General features: G+C 43.7%; 1 long non-coding RNA gene across 1 annotated transcript in view; it reads right to left on the reverse strand.

Annotated features, from left to right (window-relative positions):
* The window catches only part of LOC144767600 (uncharacterized), a 172372-nt gene that overhangs the window by 113557 nt on the left and 31017 nt on the right, over positions 1–27798 (reverse strand). Inside the window, exons 2-3 of the long non-coding RNA XR_013598277.1 lie at positions 8307–8369; positions 7797–7959 (exon numbers count right to left, since the gene is read on the reverse strand). This is a non-coding gene — a long non-coding RNA (uncharacterized LOC144767600). The remainder of the gene's footprint in view (positions 1–7796; positions 7960–8306; positions 8370–27798) is intronic.

Here is a 27798-nt window from a genome sequence, read left to right on the forward strand (position 1 = left end):
ATGTGGGACTCAATGATGACATTCCCTGGTTGGCACTGGCATAATCACCCTCTTCCTCACCCCCACAGCGTGAATGCAGCAATCCCCTGGCTGGTACTGGTAGGACCGTCTCCCACTATACTGTCAACCAAACGGAGAGAGATCAGCAGTCATCCTGGCCTGCCTTCATTATAGCGCTGCATAACGAGCAGCGACGCGCACTTGTTATCCCATATGGTTTTAGAGAGCCCTTGTTCTACTCTACCACCAGCAGTACCATGCCCGCCTTCATATCTGATCATCCATCGCTGGATCGGCTCCTATGGGCTTTAGCACTTTTATCTTGTGCCCCACTGGGTGCAGCGTGCCCCCAGTACCTTGACTCCTGCAATTGGAACCACTGTTCCTAGCTGGCATGGGCATGTCCAATTCCCCTTATGGGCATAGCCACAGTGAGAGTCGATCCCTCTAGACCCCTGGTCAGCACTGTAACTACACTAGTGCAGTAACCAATTGCCCCCTGATATGCTCTGCATTGTAGCATCCATCTCATGCCCATCCGGGCAAGTCCTCACTTTGTAATGCCTTGTTCGGTGTCTGGACATGATTCCGATGCACATCTGCTGCAACCACTGGAACTACATTTCCCAGCACGCATTTCTTCCAGCCGATATCCAGCTGGAGTTTCGCCCACAGGATTATCATTTTACCAATTGACCCTTTGACTTAAGGCGTAGGTCTGCCAGCACTCTGTCTCCTGTCACTGGACGAGCGTTGCCTTCCACAACGGACTGCACATTTGGTGGTAAGTTTATTTCAACCAACCCTCCTTGCTTTGGGTCCCGCTTCTCCCTACCACACCCCGGTCCACTTTGGCATCCTGGTGACAGAACACGGCTTGGTTACTGTCATCTCCGGCTCCCCCTTCTTTCTGATTAATACTATCTTGCCTTTTTTTAAACATTTGGGCGCTATCCTGCTATTATAGAGGGGTGCATGGCGTTATTTTAGCTCCCACCTCTGCCTCACTTTTACGCCTAGGCACACCCAGCCCTCACTGTATATCGGGCCCTTGCATTTTCCGACAAGGGTGTATTCAGCCATTCCGCCTTCCTGGTCTGTCACTTTGTGATCCACGTTCCACAGCCCTTGTCCTGCGCATCTCCCTGCTGTTGCTTTTGGATCCATGAAGTTTGCCTTTACCTTAATATATGGATACTTACATTCTGAGTCTGCGCATGTCTATGATACTCCTCAGAAACTCTGACACAGCTGCGAACCTTCTTCCACAGGTAGTGGCACATGTACCATATGGCTAAAAAGCCAGGACAGATGTGGTGAACTCCGTATACCCAGAGTGGTGAGTCACGCATCCTAGTGTATAAATACAATATTCTAATATGAGAATGTTTCAGAATATATGTGATAATGTGGGATCTAATTGTGCTCTCGTAACATATTTGTGTATATAAATGTGACATATTGTTATTTGTCTCCATCATAGGGTGTACGTTGACATACTGATCATAAAAATCCCTGGTTCAGTATTTTATCATTCACTTATTACGTTTTCTTTCTATTTTTTTCACGCATAATTTATGTATTTATTGTAGTAGCTACATTACCGAACCTGAAGAAAGCCATGACATTATTCTAGGTCTGATAGGCTAAAACATGTTGGTCTTGTAATAACACTGAGGCCTTGAATTCTGGCACCTGCGTTACAAGCTATATTCTGTTTTTAATCCTGACACCCGGCAGCTGAATAAAAGTTGCTTCAGAGCTGGCCATCTAGCCCGTTTTAACCACTTATATCACAACACTGCATTTCTTTCATCACACCCAGCTCTCATAGGGTTTTAGTACACCCGTCCTCCCTTTCAAAAACATCCCTGAGCTCCTCTCTTGCAGCGAGGGGGTTCCAGCCCGCGTGAGGTCTCGCAAGCGAGGATGTACCCCCATGATAAAGCATGACACCTCTGGTGTGTGAGGGGAACTGTCCTTAAAAAGGGAAATCCCCTGTTCTTCACAAAGACACTTCTTGAGTCACATGATAGACCTACATTTCACTATGGACCCGAGGCTTCTTTTGTGATGTAGATACTTCTATTTACCAGGAGTGTGCTTTACAGCACCCCACCTTAAACACTGATTGGCATTGTAAAACTGATAGATTCAGAAAAAAAATTATTCATACATTCTTTCCCTAACACTTTTTCAGGTGTCTACTTGCACTGTCCTGATGAAGACTCCATTTAAGTTGTTCTTTTGAGGTCGAAACATCGACATGTTGTTCATACTTTATAATAATAAGAGCTATTTGTTAGGCCCTGAACACATGCCTGCATTTTGGTTGAAGTTGTGCAACTATAAGTCAACTGTATATGTTTTTTTTCACAGCATACTCCTTGTTCACTGTATATCTCACTAGTCACTAAACTGCAGTGTTCACCAAAAGCACTTACATTCTTGTGTGTCACACTGTTTTGTGAAGTATTTGAAAAATTGTGTCAAATACTATTAATCTGTTCATATTCTGCACAGGATTGTGCAGAACAGGATTCATGGATATCCAATAAACTGATGGTCTATTCCAAATCAAACTCATGAGCGTGAGTACCTATCTTTGCCTGGGTAGCACAGGCTCAAGCTTTCCCCATGGGACCCGTTGTTTTTGGTGACATATATTCACTTAGATTCTTAGGGATACTGGTTGCCCCTTCGTTTAGCCAACTTTCTAAAAATGGGATTTTCAGAATTTTAATTTAAAATCCAATGTTACTGTAAGTTAGAATTTTAAATTGTGATTCCAGAGACATAAACCATGAACTGGATTTTCCTTCCCATTCGTAAATTACACTTATAAAATATAAAAAGGCAACTTCAATGTTATCCTATGGGAGAGATAGGCCCAGTGGTAGTGAAAAACAAATGTCAGAGTTTTTCACTTCCAAGGCATGTAAAACATACAAGTACATGTAGAACCTTTCAAATACACTGCACCGTGACCTCAGGGTTGTCCAGGTCCTACCCTATGGGTCATTTATATGTGTAAAAATGTGATGGTGTGGCACTGGCAAAAGGTTTATATTGACTTGATGAAGCTTGTGTCTGTGTGGTACACAAGTCGCAGTGTGCACAGCCTGAAAGTCGGCCCATGGGCTATTGTATTTCAGAAACAATCTAATTTTTCTTAATTTCATCAGTTGAAATCCATTTTCAGCATTTTTAATCCATTAATCTAAGTAAATAAAAAGATAATATTCAAGTCTTCCATAAATTTATTGATGATGTGGTGATTCCATAATACAAAAAGCTGTATTGATGACTGTTGTAATCATGCAAACACAATGCATTTCTGGATGGTTCCCTTCTTCAGGGGTAACTGCAATACGAAAATTTGAAAGGTCCTATCAAAAAACATCAAAAGATATGTGTCCAACAGATGATAACCACCAAAATATGGTAACATTTTAATTAAAAGTTTCAAAATGTGACATGCACCCAACGCATATTATAACTACCATACAACTCCTCAACCAGAATAGGGTAGTATTTCTGCAGTTTAAAATAATGTGAAAATGGAGTAAACGTCAAACAAAAAGCCAAGATTAATATCTGCATGCAAGTTACTTGGGACTAACTTTTCCGGTTTCTGGGGGAACTTAGCACTTTGGGGCCGATTCCGATCCGGTAAAAAGTGCTCCGAATTGCGGTTTGGAGCGTTTTTCCCCGTACGAATCGTACCTGTAGGCGTCCCCGTACGAATCTGCAAGTACGATCACAATCTAAAGCCTAACTCCGTATGCCTCGTAAAAAATGCTGTACGAATCGAAAGTCCATACGAATTGCAGTCGGCCGAAGCTCCACGTTACGTCCGAATGTAAAAAGACCGCGTCTTCCGAACCAGGAAGTACGGTCCGTGTAGAACACACTCCGTACGGCTCTTTTTCTACGAGAGCTCAAAACTTCCGTAAAACCACACTCCGGCACGAACCGCACCCCGTTACGCGACAAGCAGGACATGAACACACTGCATTTCTGGATGGTTTCCTTCTTCAGGGGTAACTGCAATACGAAAATTCGAAAAGGTCCTATCAAAAAACATCAAAAGACATGTGTCCAACAGATGATAACCACCAAAATATGGTAACATTTTAATTAAAAGGTTCAAAATATGACGTGCACCCAACCCATATTATAACTACCATACAACCCCGCAACCAGAATAGGGTAGTATTCCCTGCAGTTTAAAATAACGTGAAAATGGAGTAAACTTCAAACAAAAAACCAAGATTATTATCTGCATACAAGTTACTTGGCACTAACTTTTCTGGTTTCTGGGGGGGCTTAACACTTTTTTGTTTCGAGTTCACTCTTTTTTCACATGATTTTATTTTGAATTGCAGTGGATAATACTTGGGTTTGTATGATTGTGGACTTCATCAATACTTCTTTTTGTATTATGGAATCATATCGTCACATAATTCATAAAAGTTTTAAATATTATCATTTCATTTAGTTGGATTACTGGATTAATATTATTAAAAATGGATTCAAATGGATGAAATTGAGTAAGCGAGATTGTTGCTGAAATACAATGGTACATGGTTCAACTTTCAGGCTGTGCATCCTGGAACTGGTGTACCTTCCAGGCACCAGCTTCATCATGTCAATGTTGGAATGTACAGGCAGAACATAGACTAGGAGCTGCACACAAAAAATCCTGCTTTGTGAGTTTTATGTTGGGAATGGAACATCCCAAGATGGGTAATTACCCAGGGGTGTTTAGAAGGTGAACCCCAGCACCATTGGCATCAATAACTACAGTGGTGACTTCAGAGTGAAAAGAAATAAAAAAAGGCCCTAGAGCCTACCTTGTGGTTCTTGGCCCGTATTTCACTTCACCTGAGCCCGTGCCTCCCTTTTTTGAAGAACACACTTGACCTACTCAGCAACACCACAACTGGTGACAAGGTGCTACTTGCCCACTCACCCTCGCTCTCTTGTTCTGGTTCTGTGGTAGCCAGCACTCTTGCCTGTGGGACGTGGACTGTCTGCTGATGCTCTGCTGCCTTTGATGTGCACTATACCTGTCAATCCGGCTGTGTTCCTGCTCGCCTGCACATGGCAGTGCAAACGTGCATCTGTCTTTAGCGGTGAGAGAAGAGGTATGCTCTCTCTCACCTTCCCAACCTCCTGAGTGCAGCAGTGACTGCGATGCCATGCCTTCCACCTTCCGATCCTTCATCCAGGGGACTCCTATGAGGGGTGTCTGTCTGCTTTCTATGGCTCTTTACTCCTTGCATCAGTAATGATTGCCATCCATAGATTGCCTTCCTGCCTGCATTTCAGCTTGCCATATGGCTGCTAGGTGCATCCTACTGGGCATCTCTGTTGCCACCTGCTCTTTCTTTGAAGAGTTCTTCCTGCATACTCACCACATGCACGCCTACCCAGCACAAATTTCACTAGGCGGGTCAGTCTGCACAGAGAAGCGACCGCACGTGATCCAATACCCCTGGGAAACATGCGCTATGTCACAGGTCAGACCACTGCTTGTTGGTGCTATCTCACGCCGTCCCATGCCTGCTTTGCCCTCAGCTCCACCGTCGGGGCTTGACACTTTGCCTAGGGTCATTGATCGAAACCTATGCCGTGTAAACCAGCTCCACTGTTGTCCTCATTATGACCTCTTTACCTGCTCTAGAACCTTTGTTGGTAGATGTCCCCTCCAGCCGCTAAAGCAGATGCATGGAAGGGCTGGGATGAGCTCCTGGAAACCTATTTTACATCTATGGGCATGGAAAATGATCAACGGCAATCCATGCTATGGCCCTTGGAAGGTGCAGCCATTCATAAACTAGGGAAGTCTGTTATCGAGGCTGGCCCTCCCTTCACACACACTAAGTCAAAATTGGCTTTTACTGCACATCTCGAGCCCCTCGCAAATCCCTATTATGAGAGGGTCTGTTGCACCAAACCTGTCAGCTACCTGAAGAATCTGTGGACACCTTTTATGCTGAGCTTAAAAACGCAGCAAGCACATTCACTTTGCCCGATGCTGCTGATAAAATGTGAGCTCAATTTATCTGGTGCTGCTCCTCAGTCAAGCTCAGGGAAAACATTCTCCAAGGCCCAGGGATGTCCATGGCCAAGAACTATCCAAAGTGTGTGCAGCACATATGAAAAGAGCTCTGCAACGCTGGATGAAGACGCAGCTAGGTAATACGGTGGTGATAGTGAGCACTGAGAAAAGGAAACCATGCCCCAGATCCAACTTGACTCCCATGATGTGTTACAGATGTGGAGGTTCCTGCTTGCACCAAGGACCCTGCCTTGCACACACAAGGAAGTGTTCAGCCCGCAAAAAACTCAATCATTTTGCCAAAGTGTGCTGTTCTTCCACACCCAAAAAGGGGCAGAAACTCAAAGCAGACTCCCACAATGCCAGAAGATGAAGAAGACATGGACAATTGATGGAGCAGATTTCATCTGGAGTCAGGCATTGCTTTATTTTTGTGCTTCAGACAGACTGCATTTAATTGATACGCACATTTTGGTGGAAGTTAAAAACATGGCACATGAAAAATATGAAAGTGAGGCCTAGTCAGTCTGAAATGGCTGTGCTGAATTGACATGTGTTTTTGCAGGGTAGAGAAAAGTGGCCTTTTTAGTTGTGAAGAATAACCATAGAATATGTTCTCTTTTCCCAGCATTTTTCCTTATAATGTACACCCCTGTCACTGTCTTAAGAGACTTTGCCTTGTTGCCTGTTTGAATAAACATGTTTAGTTTATAATACCTCTTTTATAATGTGTGTAAATGGATAATGCACCAAACAATACACATGGGGCTAAATGCTTTTTTTGCATGAAAAGCTAGCTAAAATATTATTAACTGTGTGCGCTTTTAAAATTTACACTAATGGATAGAAATGCTATGCTGTACATTGCACATATTTTTGCATGTTGTGCACAATTAATAAGAAAAGCTGCTTTAATAGCTTTGCTAGGAAATCTTTTATAAAGGGTATTAGTATAGAGTTAGGAAAACATAATGGGCTGATTTACATGAAATTAATTTTCTCTTTTGTTTGTTTTATTTTTTGAGCGTACAATTAAATGGCTGCCTGTGAATCCAGCAAGGCTGTGACTTGCATTAAAAGAAGAGAGCATGCGCAGATTACACCACCTTGCCTCAGGAACAGAAAGAGTCAAGGTCACTGTGAACTGTATATTCTTGTGATTGTGCCAATGTACCAATGTTAGTTAAAGTATCCTCACTCACATAAGAGGGGAGAGGGTCAAAAAAGGGTCTCCACTACCCCGAACCCCCTAAGACAATATGCAAACACATAAAGAGGTAGGGAGAACAAAAAACCCACACGCCCAACAATAGACACGAGAGTGGCAAAACTAATATGTTTTGAAAACTGCCCTCACTCACACACAAATGTATCTGACATGCTTCATCATCGGGTCTGCTTACAAAACGCCCTGGCATAGCCACGCTCCGGACGGAGCATAGGGAGGGGGAAACAAATAAAGAAACAAACCAAAACGCACTTACACGACACAACACAAATGCAATAAAACAGTGATAACACAGTGAGTATCACCCTGTGACTGGGTATAGTGCTGGAACAAAGTGCAGCATGGGAAAGTGCTTCAAAACTGGCTCGTGGATACCCTTACAACCTTTATTTGTAGGTTCCACGACCAGGATTAAAATAGTGAAGGATGGACAGTGTCTGAAGAGAATATTAAGTTCTCACAACACCCCTCCTTATACTGCTTGTGTTTCGACCAACTTACTGTGCCAATAATAAGCTGGTCACCACGGTCTTCTTCAGGACATCTATCTCTCCCAGGCCTGTTACCCACCTCACCTCAGTCCGGCAAATAGGTGGAGGAAAAATGGATCGGGAAACGATCAAATCCGGGTGGAGGATAGTCCCGCCATCACGGGATACAAATACTGGAAGAAAGCACAATAAGTCATATGCTTTCATGTATCATGCAAATAGTTGATAAACACCATTAAAGAATTACATCTGTCTTACGTCTCAATGATGTCCCCCTCAATAGCAACATATTCGGGACTATTATATTAAACAGACCCCTGGAGTGGTTCTTGAATGTACTCACCACCCTACATGCCATAATCAGGTATCCGTAAACAAAGTTAATTAAAATATATACTGCTGCATGAAAAGTACCACATTTCCCTACCGCACGACCTGCTGCAGGTAGTCCTAAAAGTCGGCATGCATAAAAACTAGTATAATATCATTCATCTATGCCCGACTCTCATGGCGTACTTACCGAGTTTATCAATGTTTTAAACTAGAAAGGGCACCCGGCAGGGAGGATTCCAAAGAACACAACCTGTGTTTGAGGGAAAGAAAGAAAGGTGGGGAACCGTTAGTTCTATAATTAAAGGACGACACAAGATCGTTTCATACATCCAAGTCCGATGTCCCCTCCAGACAGCATATTTACTACCAACAGGATTTGAGGACATCCACACAATATTACAGTCGTTTAACTTAAGCCCCCCTCCAACAACAGCGATACTCCTTACTGTTCTGTCAGATATCCGCACTAATAGTGTCTGCTCCTGGGCCGCCGCGCAGTGTGTCAAGCGCGAGGTGGCTCCGTAACTTAATGAAAATCTCTGACACACCAGCTCTCTCACAGCCGCCAGAGAGCGTGCACGTGTCCGTGTGTCAATGAGTGTGGGGCTGCTGGGAGGAAAAGTACCTTCCGGTGGTTGTCATCACAACCCGACTGAAGTCCTTCACTCTGAATTCCGAGCGTAGGCTATGAAAAACATGTTCCAAGGCCTCTCAGGAATTCCCGTCAATGTGTACATAGTGTTGTAATGCACTGTTTTCAACAATGCAATGGAAGCCTTCTCTCTACCTAGTAATGGCAAGGACATACTTCATACAGGGTATACCAGTCTAACAACACACTGACCCCATTCCACAGATTGCAAAAGGGGGACGGGGTGGAGGGTTTGTTGTGTGGGATTGATTAGTGGCCCACTGTACCATCAGTAGATGGAACCCAAGAACATTAAATCGATTATTTTGTATTTCATGTGATATAGTAGGTACCTCTCTCACCCAGGTTAATTCAAATATATGAGCCCAAGCGAATAAAGAGGACCTGCTATACCACTGGTCAGGAAAAACCATTTACGGATACTTATTAACCACTCCAGTGGTCTGTATAATATAATAGTCCCGAATATTTTGCTATTGAGGGGAACATCATTGAGACGCAAGACAGATGTAATTCTTTAATGGTGTTTATCAACTATTTGCATGATACATGAAAGCATATGACTTATTGTGCTTTCTTCCAGTATTTGTATCCCATGATGGTGGGACTATCGTCCACACGGATTTGATCGTTTCATGATCCATTTTTTCTCCACCTATTTGCCGGACTGAGGTGAGGTGGGTAACAGGACTGGGAGAGATATATGTCCTGAAGAAGACCGGGGTGACCAGCTTATTATTGGCACAGTAAGTCGGTCGAAACATGTTGGCACAGGCAGTTTAAGGAGGGGTGTTGTGAGAACTTAATATTCTCTTCAGACACTGTCTAGCCTTCACTAATTTAATCCTGGTCGTAGAACCTACAAATAAATGTTCTAAGGGTATCCACGAGCCAGTTTTAAAGCACTTTCCATGCTGCACTTTGTTCTATCACTATACCTAGTCACAGGGTGATACTCACTGTGTTATCACTGTTTTATTTCATTTGTGTTGTGTAGTATAAGTGTGTTTTGGTTTGACTCTTTATTTGTTTCCCCCTCCCTATGCTCTGTCCTGAGCGTGGCTACGCCAGGGCGTTTTGTAAGCAGACCCGATGATAAAGCATGTCACACATATTTTAGTTTTGCCACTCTCGTGTCTATTGTTGGGTGTGTGGGTTTTTTGTTCTACCTACCCCTTTATGTGTTTGCAGTTAAAGTATCCTCCCAGCCTGTGCTGTGGTAGGAAGGAAGGAAATTAGAAGGAAATATTTTTTGTAGAAAATGTTGCTAAACATATAAAATGTATTCAATCATTTATGCTTCTTTTGTTAAAACCGGTATAGGTTAGAATTTAGAATGAGTCAGGATAGTGAGACCTCATGCCATTGTGACTGACCAATCAGGTACAAGCTTTCCTGAAAATGCAACATTTTGTGTAGTCAGCCAAGAATTAGATTATAAATAATGACCTCTTTGGAGGTGTGGTTGACTTTTAGGCTCATTTGGCTTTTAGCTCACTTTTGGCTTTGGCTCAGGCTTAGGCTCTTTAGGCTCTGCTTCATTCATATGGGTTAGGTACGAGAACGTCGCAGGAGGAGACCTTGGGGTGAGATTGCTTCCGAGGAGAGTCAGGAGGGGGGTTCCCTTGCTCATATTTTTTCAAAGAATCCTTGCACGTCATATTTTTGGCACCAGGCCACATTACTTTAAGTTCTGGTGAAGGAGGGGGTGCTTTCAAGGAGCAGCTCCTATCAGAGTGGCAGTGATGCAGAGAGCAGCAACAGATAGAAAGGCTTTTTTTAGAATTAGATTCTAAACTTTAAGTTTATGCTTTGAATAATTAACTAGGTCTGAAAAGATGTATTTGTCTTATGCATTTATTTCTCTTTATGGGAGATTTTTGCAAACTATTTAATTATGGGTTAGCCTTGCAAGACTTATTTTTCTTAGAAACTCTATAAGAGTTTTGACTGACATGTTGCGCCACATTTTCTTTTCTACATGTGATGCTTATATGCAGACTGTAATATGTTCTGGATTAATGCTATTTTTCCTGTTTTCCAAATTCTGTAACCTGATTGATATTTACTAATGAATAAAGGGTTAGAGAAAAACCTTAACTTTTGACTAGAAAAGAAAACCCTTTAAAATACTCAACAACTCTCTTCATTGGCTTAAATAATAATTGCATTTTGACTGTTCATGTTTATTTAAAGTCTCCTGAAGGTAATACATGGTGTCATGGGACCAACCACCCTTTCAGAAGTAAATAGAGGTAGCAAGAGGGTTTTGCATTGAGAAATTACCAGAAGAAATTACTGCTGCATCACTATGATGGTACAAAAGTGGGTGGTGATGGACGGAGCATCTGAACCAATCAAACACTCACACCCAGTCAAAAGATCTGGGTTTGATCCATCACCGTTCTTTAGCCCACTCTGCCACCCCAGTTCAGACATGGCTATATGCAAATCAGTCTGACCCTGTGCCTCATGGGAACAGTCCAGCTTTTGGCCGCCATAAGTGTGGCAGGGTATGCTCAGACGTGAGTCCCTTGCTCACCTTGCCACTGGATTCAAGCAAGCCGGGCTGAAGACGGCTGTAATGCCAGAAACCGGTCCTCGGAAGCTTGTTTCCGGTCCAGGGAAGGCATGACTTGGCAGTTCGGGCTGGACTGTTCCCATGAGGCACAGGGTCAGACTGATTTGCATATAGTCATGTCTGAACTGGGGTGGCAGAGTGGGCTAAAGAACAGTGATGGATTAAACCCAGATCTTTTGACTGGGTGTGAGTGTTTGATTGATTCAGATGCTCCGTCCATCACCACCCCCCTTTTGTACCACATCACTATGATGACCCTGAAGGAGCTATTCTTGTCATCTATGCGATGCAACCTAATGGGTATCCGCGGAGACGCACTCTTAACTGTAGAATACTCCTGGCAGACTATTAGTTGCGGGCGCTATTCGACACAGGAGCTTCTATTATTATCTGAGTGCAGGGCGTCCTAAAGACCCTCCCTTTTAAACCTGTCCTATGCCCCCTCTTCTGTAATGCAAACGAAATAGCCTGCCCAAACTCATAAATGAAATTGAATATCTCACCTTTGTCTGAGATAATCATTCGACACAGCGAATCATATAAAAACAATACACAAAACACAATACATTAAACCAGGTATAAATATATTTAATAAAAGAGTGCAATTCAAATTACTTATACATACAGTATTAATCACAAATTAAGTAGATTATTATATATAGTTCACTCTTTTCAAACACAAAACCAAAAGAAATCAAATATATATCTCACAAACTCCATCGGTCAAGAAATCCTCATCCACTTATAACCACAATCACTCAAACCATACACATACATCTATCATCCAACAAAACAAAATACATACGAAAAGGTTTCATGTACCAGAACAAAAAAATAACACCTGAGAATAAAGCACAGTACAGTAGTACAATTTAAAAGTACATATGTTATATAATTCAAGAGACAATTTCATGAAATATAAAGACAATGAATAACTACATTACGTTCAATTTGATAGGAAATGCAAGGCTCATAGATAGCTCTCAGCATATCTTGCTTCCCGACATTGTATATCCTAGAATAGTTTCATCCTTCTAGGCATAATATCCTAATGTTCCTACTGTAGCCAGCGCAGACCCGCGTTTCAGTGGCCACCAAAATATGGGTAACACCTTCTTCAGGGAGCTAAAGGAGGATGTTATCAAGTTCAAAGGAGCTTGAAGTGGGGGGGGAGAAAACCAACAGTACACTAGTCCAAAACAAAATGATAGCTCAGTCAAAAATATATACGTGATAATAAATAAATAAACATACGATCAACAGGAGATAATATTACATGACCGAGATACAGAACAGATCTCTGTACTTCTAGTCCAGTGTCCAGCAATAGCCAAAGAGTTAAAAGTAGGAAATCACAACAAAACAGAATTTAAATCAGTTCGGCATGCCACATCGAAAATTAGTAATAAAAAATCAACAAAAACAGTCAGAATACCAGAGAGTAGACAGGAGTACAGATTAAGTGAGTATAGCCTACAACACGTAAGCATGCTGTACTATCTGATACATGATAGACTGGCCCATATACCACACTGATAAGCATACCAAATCACAAAATGTTCATAGCTTACGTGCTTCTCTGTCTAGAAGAGTTATGCATTAAAATACCTGCCCTATCGCAGGAAAGCTAGATAGCTATTCCGAAAGGCACCTATTCAATCAAGGCCCCTTGCTCCTACGGAAGAGTGGGAGTAAAGGTGAAGACGTCGGAATAGGACATTAGTGTATATCCTAGTAGCTAAGCCAAAAGAATACAGCCGCCATCTCGGAAGGGATATATTTAGATCAAAGACAGACTTATAAATATGGGACCAACAAACGTAATTAAATTTGCCTCAGAAATTATACTTATTTAGATGTAAATAGAGGGAATTTCTCCTCTCAAGTGCGGTAAACATCTAAACTTGATTACATCAATATCAAGTGGAGGAGTGACTTCCCATCGTTACACACCCCATACTGTTGTCCACCAGAGTCAGGGTTGACTCGCAGAGCAGATAACCCAATGTATAGGCCGGCTGTCATTTTAAAAGAGAATATCAGAAAATTAGAAAATACAGGATGCCAGTACAGATATGGACATTAAAAATAATTACACTGCCCTTTCCCATGGTATACTCCCATTCAATCACTTTCTGAATCTCTCTAAAAAGAAAATCCAAAAGACCTCTCTTTTTTGCAGTGTCTTATGTCATCCATCCCTCTGACTGGATACAATCCTCTCATGACAGTCCACCTCAGTCCTTTCTCAAAGTGCCCTTGTTCAAGCGAATGCTGGACCAAAGGCGCACGCTCTCTCTTGTTGCGGATATTGGATTTATGTTCTCTGATTCTAACTCTAATTTCTCTGTCTGTCTCTCCAATGTAGTCCAGGCCGCAGGGACATAGAATGAGATACATAACATTCGAGGTCCTGCAATTTGTCATGCCTCTTAATTGGACAGTCTTATTGCCCCCCTTCGCCCTGGTTTTGCAAATGGATCATCAACCCTGTGCCCACTAGCAGGCGTCTTCAAAGCAGAAATCGTGCATGAGTCTCACTCGACTCGTTTCAAGGTGTAGGTGACTAAAGGTTGCTCTGGAATGCTGTTAACCTGTCGGACAGCAGAATGTCTTCAACACGTTCCTTTTGCCTTCAGCTTCCACCTTGGGAGAATGGCTGATTTAGGGAATGAGTTTGCATCTCTCTTTGAAGCCATATGATGTCTCAAAGACCATTTTATACACCAGCACATTGATGACTCTATCCAACCTGTTGCACTGAATCATCGAGGAGTAGCATTCCATCTGTGCTCCAAGGTAGAAGCCGAGCTGCGGAAACTAGAACAAGCAGACATCATTTAGAATGTTGATGACCTTACACCCTGGGTGTCTTCGATAGGGGTGGTCCGGAAACTGAAGCATCCAGGGTAGGTCAGACTCTGCGGTGATATGTGTCTGCCCATTCTGGCCATCCAACAAGAAAGACATACCACACCCACTGTCGATGACATTGTGACTAAAGTTAGCGGCTCTAGATGGTTTTCCAAAATGGACCTCCATGCAAGATACCACCAGTTAATGCTTTCCCCAGAATCTAGAGTAATCACTGCCTTCTATCCCCATGTAGGTTTGCTGAGATATAAGAGCCTCAGTTTAGGGGTGTTGAGTGTGGCAGAAGTATTTCAAGACATTATCAGAGGAGTCTTGCCTGGGCTTGCAGCTGTCATCAATGTCAGTGAAAACATTCTAGTACATGTCCCTACACTGGAAGAACATCTGGAACGTCTAAGAGCCACATTGCAATGATTAAGGGACAACGGTCTCATACTCCACAAAGAGAAAGGTGCATTCTTTCAGAAGGAGCTGGCATTTTTGGATACCTTTTTTTCGGGGAGGTGATCATACCAGATCCTGTAAAAGTCCACAACATCCAGTCAGCACTAGAGCCCACCCATGTCACAGGTGTGTGTAGTTTTTTGGGGATGGTTAAATATTGTGAGAGTTTCATCACTTTAAGAACTGACAAGGGCTAATGCCATATGGAGCTAGGGACCCACCCAGGAAGAGGTGTTTCATGCAACCAACAGTAATTTGTCGGCAGACACCATGTTGGCTTATTTTGACCAAAGCTGTGAGTCAGAGCTATCGGTCGATGCAAGCCCCACTCATTTAGCGGCTGTATTATCACAATAAAAACTAAATGGTGATTGGGCCCCAGAGGGATATGCTAGTTGTGCCATGAGTGAGACTGAACAGCGCTACTCCCACATTGATAAAGAAGCCATTGAGGTGCACTGGGGCTGTCACCGGTTTCACATATACTTATACAGCCAATAATTCACATTTCATATGGACCACAAACCACTAGTCCCTCTGTTCACTGGATCCTCCTCCAAACCACCACCAAGAATAGAATAATGGATTATTCATCTGCAGGCATACTGTTTCTCAGTTGTATACCACCCCAGATCACAAAATCGTGCTGATTATTTATTCAGACATGCAAGGCCAGCCACAGTGAAAGAGGAGTCAGATGCTGAGGAAGTGAAGGAGTTTGTTTGACTGGTAGAATAATCCAGATCACTGCCCATCTTCTTTCGGACATTGTTCAGGCCACCACCACTGTGGAATGTCTTCAGCTGACCATCTCCATGGTAACATCTGGAAATTGGCACACTCTCACTCAAAAGGCCCCTATTGTACAGAAGAAGCAAGGCTAACACTGGTCTCCCTCTACAATGTTCGATTGGGGTTAGCTGTCTCTCCAGCAGGGTGTCTGATGAGAGGCCCCCTATTTGCAATCCCAAGAACTATGCAACAACAGATGGCTGACTTTGCTCTCACGGCTCATCATGGGATTGTCAGAACCAAATCTAGACTGAGATGCAAGCTATGACTCCTAAATCTAGATGTTCTAGTAGAAGATAAAGTAAGACAATGTCTGCTGTATCAAGCTGCGGGACCTGCATAGTCACCCATTAGCACAGACAACATACCACCTTTCCCATGGCACAGGGCCAGTATAGATTTTAGTAGTCTACCTGATGGCGGGTATATGCTGGTCATAGATGATTTTTCTAAGTACCCTAAAATTGAGATCATCAATTAAACGACAGCCAGCCAGACAATTCCCCACAGGGGACTCCATCTCTGTGAGCCCTACACTATCCTCTGGAGCCACTGCTAAGTCATTTACCTCCTCCTTATTAACCCTCTCATGGCCATTACCTTCTTGGTCCTCTGAGGATGTCACCCCCCAATGTGCGCCATCTCAAAGTCATACAGGACATGCTGAAGGTCCTGATTTGAGGACCCCTTTTTCACATATAGTCACCTCTCTTTGCAGAGCTTTGACTGCCCTGCCTTGCTGAGGTCATCAATGGGGACCTGGTACATATCATTGTAGTCTGCTATGCAGTTGGAACCCAATTCAATTCTAGCAAGATATCACAGTGTTGCTTGGATATGATTTTACCTTGACAACAAGAAAGACATACCACACCCACTGTCGATGACATTGTGACTAAAGTTAGCGGCTCTAGATGGTTTTCCAAAATGGACCTCCATGCAAGATACCACCAGTTAATGCTTTCCCCAGAATCTAGAGTAATCACTGCCTTCTATCCCCATGTAGGTTTGCTGAGATATAAGAGCCTCAGTTTAGGGGTGTTGAGTGTGGCAGAAGTATTTCAAGACATTATCAGAGGAGTCTTGCCTGGGCTTGCAGCTGTCATCAATGTCAGTGAAAACATTCTAGTACATGTCCCTACACTGGAAGAACATCTGGAACGTCTAAGAGCCACATTGCAATGATTAAGGGACAACGGTCTCATACTCCACAAAGAGAAAGGTGCATTCTTTCAGAAGGAGCTAGCATTTTTGGATACCTTTTTTTCGGGGAGGTGATCATACCAGATCCTGTAAAAGTCCACAACATCCAGTCAGCACTAGAGCCCACCCATGTCACAGGTGTGTGTAGTTTTTTGGGGATGGTTAAATATTGTGAGAGTTTCATCACTTTAAGAACTGACAAGGGCTAATGCCATATGGAGCTAGGGACCCACCCAGGAAGAGGTGTTTCATGCAACCAACAGTAATTTGTCGGCAGACACCATGTTGGCTTATTTTGACCAAAGCTGTGAGTCAGAGCTATCGGTCGATGCAAGCCCCACTCATTTAGCGGCTGTATTATCACAATAAAAACTAAATGGTGATTGGGCCCCAGAGGGATATGCTAGTTGTGCCATGAGTGAGACTGAACAGCGCTACTCCCACATTGATAAAGAAGCCATTGAGGTGCACTGGGGCTGTCACCGGTTTCACATATACTTATACAGCCAATAATTCACATTTCATATGGACCACAAACCACTAGTCCCTCTGTTCACTGGATCCTCCTCCAAACCACCACCAAGAATAGAGAAATGGATTATTCATCTGCAGGCATACTGTTTCTCAGTTGTATACCACCCCAGATCACAAAATCGTGCTGATTATTTATTCAGACATGCAAGGCCAGCCACAGTGAAAGAGGAGTCAGATGCTGAGGAAGTGAAGGAGTTTGTTTGACTGGTAGAATAATCCAGATCACTGCCCATCTTCTTTCGGACATTGTTCAGGCCACCACCACTGTGGAATGTCTTCAGCTGACCATCTCCAGGGTAACATCTGGAAATTGGCACACTCTCACTCAAAAGGCCCCTATTGTACAGAAGAAGCAAGGCTAACACTGGTCTCCCTCTACAATGTTCGATTGGGGTTAGCTGTCTCTCCAGCAGGGTGTCTGATGAGAGGCCCCCGATTTGCAATCCCAAGAACTATGCAACAACAGATGGCTGACTTTGCTCTCACGGCTCATCATGGGATTGTCAGAACCAAATCTAGACTGAGATGCAAGCTATGACTCCTAAATCTAGATGTTCTAGTAGAAGATAAAGTAAGACAATGTCTGCTGTATCAAGCTGCGGGACCTGCATAGTCACCCATTAGCACAGACAACATACCACCTTTCCCATGGCACAAGGCCAGTATAGATTTTAGTAGTCTACCTGATGGCGGGTATATGCTGGTCATAGATGATTTTTCTAAGTACCCTAAAATTGAGATCATCAATTAAACGACAGCCAGCCAGACAATTCCCCACAGGGGACTCCATCTCTGTGAGCCCTACACTATCCTCTGGAGCCACTGCTAAGTCATTTACCTCCTCCTTATTAACCCTCTCATGGCCATTACCTTCTTGGTCCTCTGAGGATGTCACCCCCCAATGTGCGCCATCTCAAAGTCATACAGGACATGCTGAAGGTCCTGATTTGAGGACCCCTTTTTCACATATAGTCACCTCTCTTTGCAGAGCTTTGACTGCCCTGCCTTGCTGAGGTCATCAATGGGGACCTGGTACATATCATTGTAGTCTGCTATGCAGTTGGAACCCAATTCAATTCTAGCAAGATATCACAGTGTTGCTTGGATATGATTTTACCTTGACAAAATGAAAATACAAGACGTGTTTGGCAAAACAGGAACACATTAGTTTATTTAAACTCAGTGGCCAGTGTGTGCTGCTGTAGTGTCTGTAATCCTTTCCCGAGCTATATGCAAACTACCTAATTTGAAAACTGCATTTTTACAGCAGGATGCCCCATTTGTATGTACCCACACAACAGTAGTAACAAAATGACAACTGGAAGTAATGATGTGAACAGTTGGGACCAGGAAAACATATGAAACTAGTCCTGCTCAGGGGCACCTCCCTCCTTCTTAATGTCAGCTGCAGGTGATACATTGCTTGGATTGCAAGAGGGGGAGTTCCGTTTTCAAGATCATTTCCAGAAATAAACGTACAACAGGAAGCACCAATCTTGGAACACACCCCACCCTCCATTGCAGTCATCAAGTCCAACATGAACCGATGTTGCATCAACATGAGGCGGATTGCACTTTTCCTGCTTGATAACGTTCAGTCTGCGCTCATTGTCATAGGAAACCAGTCAAAATTCATCTGCAATGTCCTTGTACTGAGCCCAGCCAAAATAATCAGCAAATCTTGTTCTTCGCGTCCAATACAACAGAGTTGTTTGTTTCTGTAGCGGATGTTGGGCATCTCAGACAGATCTTCACCAGGGATGACCAGTGTTGTGGTGTTTATGGTCACAGGAGTGCAGGGGCCTTGCTATCCGGGGATGAGCTGGGTGTAGGCAAGCTTGCCACACTGCCAGTACATATCCATCAGTGTGGAGGTGCTCCAGTGCAAGTCCGGTATATGCAGTATTACTTCACATTTCTCATTTGAACCAAGCAAATGCAGTGTAAGTTTCCATACAATTGGGTTTTGCCCCGACCCATCCAACCATGTGTACCTATTAATCTTGGTATCCCAGATTTCCTGGCCTGGGCTGTCTATGCTAGCATTTAATCCCCTTCCATGGGACTCATTTTACCTAGCATGGTCGAGGTGAGGGGCCCAGCACTGGAATTCCATATCCGGGGTCCACTTGTCATTGAAAAATTCAGTCTCAAATAGTTTGAATACCGCTAGATTCGGTAAAAAGGTACAGTGTTGTGGTGTTAGTCTCATACAGGGGGATGTTTACAACTTCTCTATGAGGTTTTACTCTAGTGGGTTAAATCATGGCCCTAATCCTAAATAGGTTCAGGTGGATGAGACATTTTGATTTTTTCGGGGGCTATCTCTTGGGATAAGTAAAGCCTGTCTGTGCCTATGGGGTGGGATAGCTGTGAATATATGTAGCACGACCTGTTTGCGTTTTGAGTGCCCGGGAGAGTCATATGTTTATACCATGTGTTGTGTAGGAGTGCACTGTGTAGTGCATGAGGCATGCTAGTGTTTAGTTCAGTATTGGTGTAAGTGAGGTTGGAGAGGTCCCTGTGCATGTGCTGCAAGAATGTCGAAGTAGGTTCCATGAAACTAAGCATATTTCGGGCTATGGAGGGGCGCGAGAACACCCATGCTAAGCAGAGAGAGTGTACAAAAATACATAAATTTCTAGCTTGGAAAAAAAAAATAGGTTTTGAGATGGACTGTCGTCTGGGGGCACAAGGGTGTCTTTCATTGGTGCAATGTAGAAAATAGTATTTTTCATCAAATAGTGCCTATAATGTCAACCTGCAGTCTGTGTTCTTGAGCAGTTGGCCTTGCTAAAGTCCTTATGAGAGCTTCGATTGAAGGGGCGGTGGGCAACTTTAATGCATGTATGGCTTGATTGCAGACTTGTTGAATAACTGTGGGTTGTGGGTTAGCTTGAAAAAAACTCAAATTCAAGGAGTGGGGTCCAACACACCAAAGGGACAAGACACCATAAAGAAGTTAAAGTCTAAAAACAATTCCCTTTGGGATATTCACCTGCCAAATACGCCACAGTCCGATGACTGTCCGATGACTATGGCGTATTTGGCAGGAGATTCTTAAATCCCGGTTATGCGACTTAATGCAATAAATAAAACGTTTTCATTAGTAAGGAAGAAAAGAATTGTGAGCTTCACTAAACATAACAAGGATTTTGAATTTGCATTTGGGGAGACTTGAAACAACTGTTGTGAAACTGCCAGAAATATAACCTGTTCTGGATATGCAGTAACCTAAGAAGGGCCACCATTACAAACCTCAAACGGCAGTGGTCCGTGGATCTTTATGCCATTGAGCATCGAGAAGAGATCCTTTATCAAGAGATTCTTCAAGCATGGTTACTCATCTGTGCATATTATGATATACAGTGTTGGAATACACTTGTAGCAAGCCTGAAGAAGGAGGTTGGACCAGTGTTAATCCTCTGAAACGCGTCGCTCTGTGGCCTACATATAGAAAACAAGTTCCCATGAAACTTATTCTGCATTGTATTACCTATGCAAATTGATGATGTATTAATGTGCTGTTGTTTTGTCACAATTATTGATTTATTCATATTGTGATTTTTATCTTTATGCTTGTGGTTTTTAATGTGTATATTCATGTGATATTTTTTAAATGATAAAATTGTGTTTGTTATAAACCAATCTAATCAAATTCCTTTAAGGAAATATATTCTTTTATAAAAATTATATTGATATTTTGATTTTCTGGTAACTGAATATATTGACCCACTGTGTGCTGAATGAAACTAGGGTATGAGTGATTTTTGGATGTTGTATGTAAAATTGGAATGTTAAGAGAATGTCCCAAAGGGAATTGTTTTTAGACTTTAATAGCTTGAAAAAAACAATGTTTTTTTCAGGGTCACACACTATAGCTTCACTGTGTATAGAACATTCTAGTGGGGTCCTGGAAGGAGGTGGGAGGACTTTTAAGGGCTGGGAGTTCAAGTTGTTTAAGCATTATTTTGGAGTACTTTGGTCCCCCTCTCCCTCCAGCAGTGGGGAAAATAATTTCCTCTGTGGGCTGCTTCTGTTAAATGTATGTGCTTGTTTGTGTGTCATTTTACTGGTGTGTGTTGTCGTTTTTAACTGCATGGGCTGTTTGCAATGTGAAATGAAATACAATACCAACATTTGTAAACCGCACAGCTACCTCGGAGAGTTGTCCCGGCACTGGGGGCAGCCGGGAAGATTAAGCAATCTATTGCCCAAAGTCACATGGTGCTGGGCTAACCTGCCCCGGTGCCGGGGATTGAACCGTGAACCCCCGTGATCTGGATTCGGGCACCCTGGCCGCTGCACCACACCTCTTCAACCGAGTGTGAGTAGAAGTGGATGTGTAATTTGTGGGAGTTTTGTGGGTAAAGGCGATCTTCCCATTGTCACTTGCAAATACCTCTGGTCTCTGCATGTGGCGTGTAATGAAGTCCTCTCTAATGGTGATTGGGTCATGCCCTCTTTCTGGAAAATTGCGATTTTTTTGGGCTACTTTCAGGCTTTTTTGTGCGGGTTTCACTGGACCTGGGTGCTGGGCTTTATGCACCAGTTGGGTGCCGCCCTGCTACCTCGTCAGACTGCCTTCCCCTAAGAGGCATTGTCAGCCAACCTCGCCCGGGGGATCAAAAGCAGAGGGTGGCCCAGTCCTCACCGGGCACCTGGATGGCAAACTCTAGCGTAAATTCTTTATCAATATAGTATGGCAGCACTAAAGGTTAGTTTCGGATGCATGTAAGGAAATGTATTCGGAAGCGATCTGAAGGTGATAGGTTATGTGGGGGGGTGGTTTTATACTTACTGTGTGTTTTTATTCTGTGATTTTGCTGGGGCATTGCCACCCCAGACAATCACCACTCTCTGTCGAGACTGTGGTCCTGGTCTCTGCTGGGCTGAGCTCCCCGTCTGCTGTGACGGTTGCCACATGGCCGGTCACCACCCAGTCCCTACTGCAGCAGGGCGACTGTAGACTTATTTCCTTGAGACTGATTGTACGATGCATTTGCATTGCTCTGGGCTTGGCATTGGGCATGAGTGTTCTGTGGGGGCTGTCCTGGGACTATTCCTTTCTACTCGTGACATGATTTAAGGCAGCATCGGTTGACTAGGTAGCCCATTTTGTGACAATAGTGGCACTCTATGAGACCTGGTTGTAGCCAGCTTCCCTGGCTCATGCCTCTAGAACTAAGTGGATACACTTGGGGGTCCTGAGGCAGAACTCCCATTAAAACTGATGTCACCTGTACATTTGCTCCCAACACGGCCACCTAAGGGCAGCCGTTGTAAATTTTTGTTGGACCAATTTGGCGGTGTCTCTTGGGTGTGCTACTGCCTATATTTCTTGGCAAGGTTTGGCCTCTAGCTGTACTATGCTATCTAGTCTGGTTTGTATCTCAGTAGAAAAATGCAACCTGGGGACCCAGGTCAGTCCAGGGCTGTCCTGTCTCTTGTGCTTGTAGTTCCCTCATTCTATCTAGAAAATCACCTGGGTTGCCTCCGTCGCTCAGTGTCGCATTCTGTTCTTCTTGGTAGCGTTTTGATTTCAAGCTCTTGCTCTGATGCTTCCTGCACAGCCTGCAAAAGGAACAAATGATGGATGTAATGCTGAACAATGCAAACTTCACCACCAGTCACAAAGATCTGGGTTTAATCCATTGTTTTTTTGCTCACCACACCACCCCAGTTTGGACCCAGCCATATGCAAATCAGTCTTGACCCTGTTCCTCATGGGAACATTCCAGCTAGGTCCTCCCTGGAAGTGGGTCCCTTGCTTACTTTGCCACTGGATGCAAGCTCACCAGGCTGATGAGGGGTGTTATCCAGAAACCGATCCCAGGATGCTAGTTTCCGGTTAAGGGAAGACATGGTTTGGCAGTTTGGGCTGGACTGTTCCTATGAGTAATAGGGCAAGACTGATTTGCATATGGCTGGGTCTGAACTGGGGTGGTGAAGTGAGCAAAAGAACAATGATGGATTCAAGCCAGATCTGTGACTGGGGTGAGTGTCTGAAAAGTTTCAGCACTCCATCCATCATATCATATCCTTATGTTTGTTTTCCTCCATAGCCTGCGCATATCCTGTGGGAGCCTGTCCTATGGCTCCTCCCACAGCCTCGGACCATGGAGTGCCTGGACCTCTATCTTTCCCTCCATTGGTGGTATCCTCCTACAGAACTGCTATGGACCTTTGTCTGACTCTAGAGAATTTGGAGGGTGGCTAGTAGCATGTCCTCCTCATCCCGTTGGAACTTGTTGGGCCACGACCAATGGGTGGACAGTCAAACTTGGCGGGGGCCTGGAACAGGACTGGGAGGGGTTGCCTTAACCTGGGCAGGTTGGTCTGGTGGACTCGCTACCCTGGTCTGGTGGATTGCTGCCAAGTGGGGGTCCTCCAGACCCCTCTACCAATGAATTGGTGTAACCCAGAGCAGACGCAGCTGGGATGACAGGCATCAGAGAGAGCACTTCCCTGTTGGTGTATGCTGGGGGTATGGAAGCCTCATTTGTAGACTCGAGGATATTCTTGCATAACAAAGAGTCCCGTTGCTCTATAAGTGACTTTCGTTTATCTCTATTCTGTCCAGCATACCTGGTCTGTGTGTATGTTATCATGTGTTCTAATATGTTGGTATCAAATGTTCCCCCCTCAGTCCAGGGAAATGTGTATGCCTTGGTATGGGCATGCAACTCACTGATGTGTTTCTCTAGTTTCAAAGCCTGTGTGTAGGTAATCTAGCCTGCATGTGGCATAGTGGTGTTTACATGATGGATGAGGACACTTGTTAAGGAGTTTACAAACCTTTGACTGTTTTGAGTTTTTAAATAATTACAAATTCCACTCTGATTGTGGCGAAGCTGTGTACAGTGGGTTGTACCATGAACAATCCACTGGTTACGAGCTATATTTATAAACGATGCATCACAAAAACACTTAACAATTGACAAAAACAAGTGCAATGAAATAGTAATACCCGTAGCAAAGTGCAATGGTTAGTTCAGAATGGTACGAGTGGATTTTTAGCAGTGAAATAGAAAATATATATTGCAAAATTTTAACAGCACCACAACATCAACAATGCATACATCGAAAACCTAAAATAAACTAGAATAGAAAAAGTGACAGAAAAAAAGGACTATTTTGTCTTATCTTAGCCCCCTTCTTATCTTAGCCCCCTTCAAGTAGCTACTACCAGAGGAGAGGGAATGCTCTATCTGGTACACAGAGCTAAGTAAACTGGATAGTCTGTCTGTATCAGCTCAGGGGCAAAAATAGCAATGATTTGTATAGAAATAGAGGAACAACCTGACAATTATCAGCCCTCTGTGGCCACACATAAGCTAAACCTTATTCACTGCTGATCAGTGCTAAAGTGCATATGCTCTCCCTGTAAATTGTTGTATGAATTGGTGTTTCCATGATTGGCATATTTTATTTACTAGTCAGACCCTAATACAGTGCACTGTATGTGCCCAGGGCCTGTAAATCAAATGCTGCTAGTGGGATGCAGCACTGATTGGACCACCCACAGAAGCAGCCTATAAAATGCAACTCTGGCATGCCATTGCAGAGCCTGTGTGCAGCCTAGTACTGCCATGTCGACTTGGCAAGGGCACCCACTTGCCAGGCCTTAACCTTTTCGTTTCTTACATATCAGTCACCCCTAAGGTAGGTCCAAGGTTTCCCTTAGGCAGGGTGACGTGTATGTGAGAGGTGGGGCATGCCCTGGTGTGTGTGGCGTGAGAAGTTAGCCTGGCATATGATGTCCACTGTTCTAGTGGGCACCTTGCACCAGTCTAAACGACCCTTATTGATGGTGGTTGTAAAGTCAACCTTATAGACAAGCTATCCTAGTGGTAGCATAGACCAGAAGTCTTAGGCTAAAACTTCAGAGAGCATGAAGCCAGCTGTTTTACCATATATAATCCTTGAATACTAAGGTTACGTAGTTTTCGGCCCTGCTTCGCTACAGCCGCCATTTTGTGTTTAGCCGCCATTTTATGATGCCTCACTCAGGCAGCACGGCTAACGCGGTAAAATGGTCTTTCTGCCTTTTCAGCTGCTCCATGTCTTTTTCCGTTAAAGAACAACCTTTGTCCTTGTGTGCGATACTGATGTCAGGGTCTGGCCGAGTTCGCAAAGCCATGTCTAGACTAATTAATCCACGTCTTACTCCACTGTTTGGGTCCCACCATTCTTCTCTACTTTATCTTGTTTAACTGGCCTTCACTATTCTCTTCGTGTATTCTCTTGTTACATAGCCCTTCTTTTGAAGCATTCTATACATGTTTTGCCACCTGCAAATTGAATTACGGGCACTAGTGTTGATTAACCTGAGGGGAGGAGAGCACACGGGGTCTGAAAGGAGGGTGTGTTTTAGACATCTGATAGCTTGTTTTCGAACTATTCCTATTTGTCAGTTTTGTGTATATTGGGAGTTGTCATTGTAAACTTGTTCTGTATAATAGACTGTGCGCCACGGATTGAAGTGGCAGTCTCTTGAGAACCTACCTGTGTGGTACTTCTTAGATAACTGTACTTAGCTGCAGCTAATTAATCTACTTTTCTACGCCTAACAGAGTGTCTCGTGTCTCTGTCGGTCGAGGCAGGTGAACTCGGAGATCTTAGGCGTGCCCTGCGCATGCCCTGCGCCGCCTGGCCCATAAGGTCAGGTTCTCCAATTGGCGGCCCAACGTGTGGGCGACTTCAGCGGTAGTAGTTTTTGCCCGAGAGTCGTGAGGAGCTTCGCAAGAAAATTCCGGAGGATTTCGCGAACCACGTGAGCGACCCCTGCATGTCGAAGTGGAACAAAAGGGCTTTTGAAGCGTGGCTACTCCTTCCCGACGGCTGCTGCGACTGCTGCCCTGACTGTCGCCCTGCCTTGGCCCTTTGGTGATGATTGGTATCGCGAGACGTTAGACGGACATCTGTTGGCATGAGAAAAGCATTTAGTTAAGTGTTTGTGGGTAGCGCCCACTCTTTGTTTTTGTTATTCGATTAGCGCGCTAACCGAAGCCAAGGGGTAAGTACGCTTGTGCTGTAACTCTATTGTCTGAAAATCCCTTGACGTTTGTAAGGAAGTCCAGTTCATTACGAAATGCCTGGATTTAGTAAGTTTAAGAAATGTTTCTGTTTTGGTTGTTCTAGGGATTCCCGGCTAGAGGATTCTTGTCCGATTCCTCCAGTTGGAACTTTACTCAAAACATGGTTTGCGTCCTATTGTTTTTAATGAAACATGGATCCGATATACTAAAAAGGATGGTGTTTTACAGTGGCCACAAAATGGTTCGTTTGAGCCCGATATATTAGATAATTTGGAAACAATTCTATTCAAGAGAAAAGCCCGGCCGGCAATGTTTGACTCTTTTCGCCTATGGCGTAAGGAAGCCAAACAGAAAGAAATTAAGCAAATGAAGAAAGATAAGAAAGAGCAGAGTATGTCGATTCAACAGGCTGCCCAACAATTTAAAAATGATGAAGCTGATCAGGTGATTGAGGTGTCGGAAAGACAACATCGTATGGCAATAGATAGATGTTATCCTGTGTTATCTACTGTATCGAAGAGTAAAATCCCCGATGACGATTCTTTTATGTCCCATTTGTTGACATTACCTCCACCTTATTCGTTAGGTGCTAACGCACCACCATTACAACCTGCTGTTAATCCAGCTGTTTTGGTTACTGCTCAATTGCCTATTCCTGTGATTCCAGTTACACCCCCTTTGCCAGCGACATCTGTACCCCAGTCTTCTGAGCCTCAGCCTCCTCCATCTGTCGTTTCCTTTGCTACAGATTCTTCTTCTGTTTTACAGAATACGTTGTCTCCTGTTTTAGTGTCAGATTCCCCTACAGCCCGACAACGTTTACTCGACACTGTTTCAGGTCTTTTGTTGCCTTTTCTTGGGCCTCTTTACTTTTTTACTGCGTCGTCTAGGAGACAATCCTGTAGTCAGTTTCCAGATTTGGAAGAACGGACTAAATTAGATTCTCTTGCTTGTAATTGGATTATGAGTAGTGTACAGTACAGTGTACGTGATATTTTAGATACTTTTCTGCAATGGAACGCGCCAACACCGAGATACGTATTTAATGTTATGTGCAATACTCTGATTAAAGAATGGGGAGATGTGGATCTAGACTCACCTCCTCAGGATTTATTCGACATACAGGATCAATTTGATAAGGGACTTATTGTGGGTCCTGCTGTAGAGCATGCTGTTCAGAAGCTTGTTACTTTTCGATCCGCCTTTTTCTCTCAAAATTCTCTTGAGCCTGATCCCGCGGTTCGTCGTAAGATGGCACAATATCCAATGCGAGAGGTTCCTCCAATATGGAGAGATGCAGTTGCACAAGCAGGTGCTAATCCAGGTGTTCCTGCTCATTTTCAGCGTATATGGGTACATGACCCTTGGAAAAGGTCAGAAGTATTGGCACTTAAAGAGTCTTTACCGGATTCTCGTAAGAATCCTGCTGGGTATTATAAAGAGTTGTCCCAGACTGTTGACGCCTGTATTATGAATTTGGCAGACATTGATTTACTTATGGGAAATGTTGTCCCACAAGCAATATGGACCAAGATTCGTAAGCAGGATCATGCTGCAG

The sequence above is a fragment of the Lissotriton helveticus genome, chromosome 7 (assembly GCF_964261635.1).
Source record: "Lissotriton helveticus chromosome 7, aLisHel1.1, whole genome shotgun sequence".
NCBI classification, from domain to species: domain Eukaryota; kingdom Metazoa; phylum Chordata; class Amphibia; order Caudata; family Salamandridae; genus Lissotriton; species Lissotriton helveticus.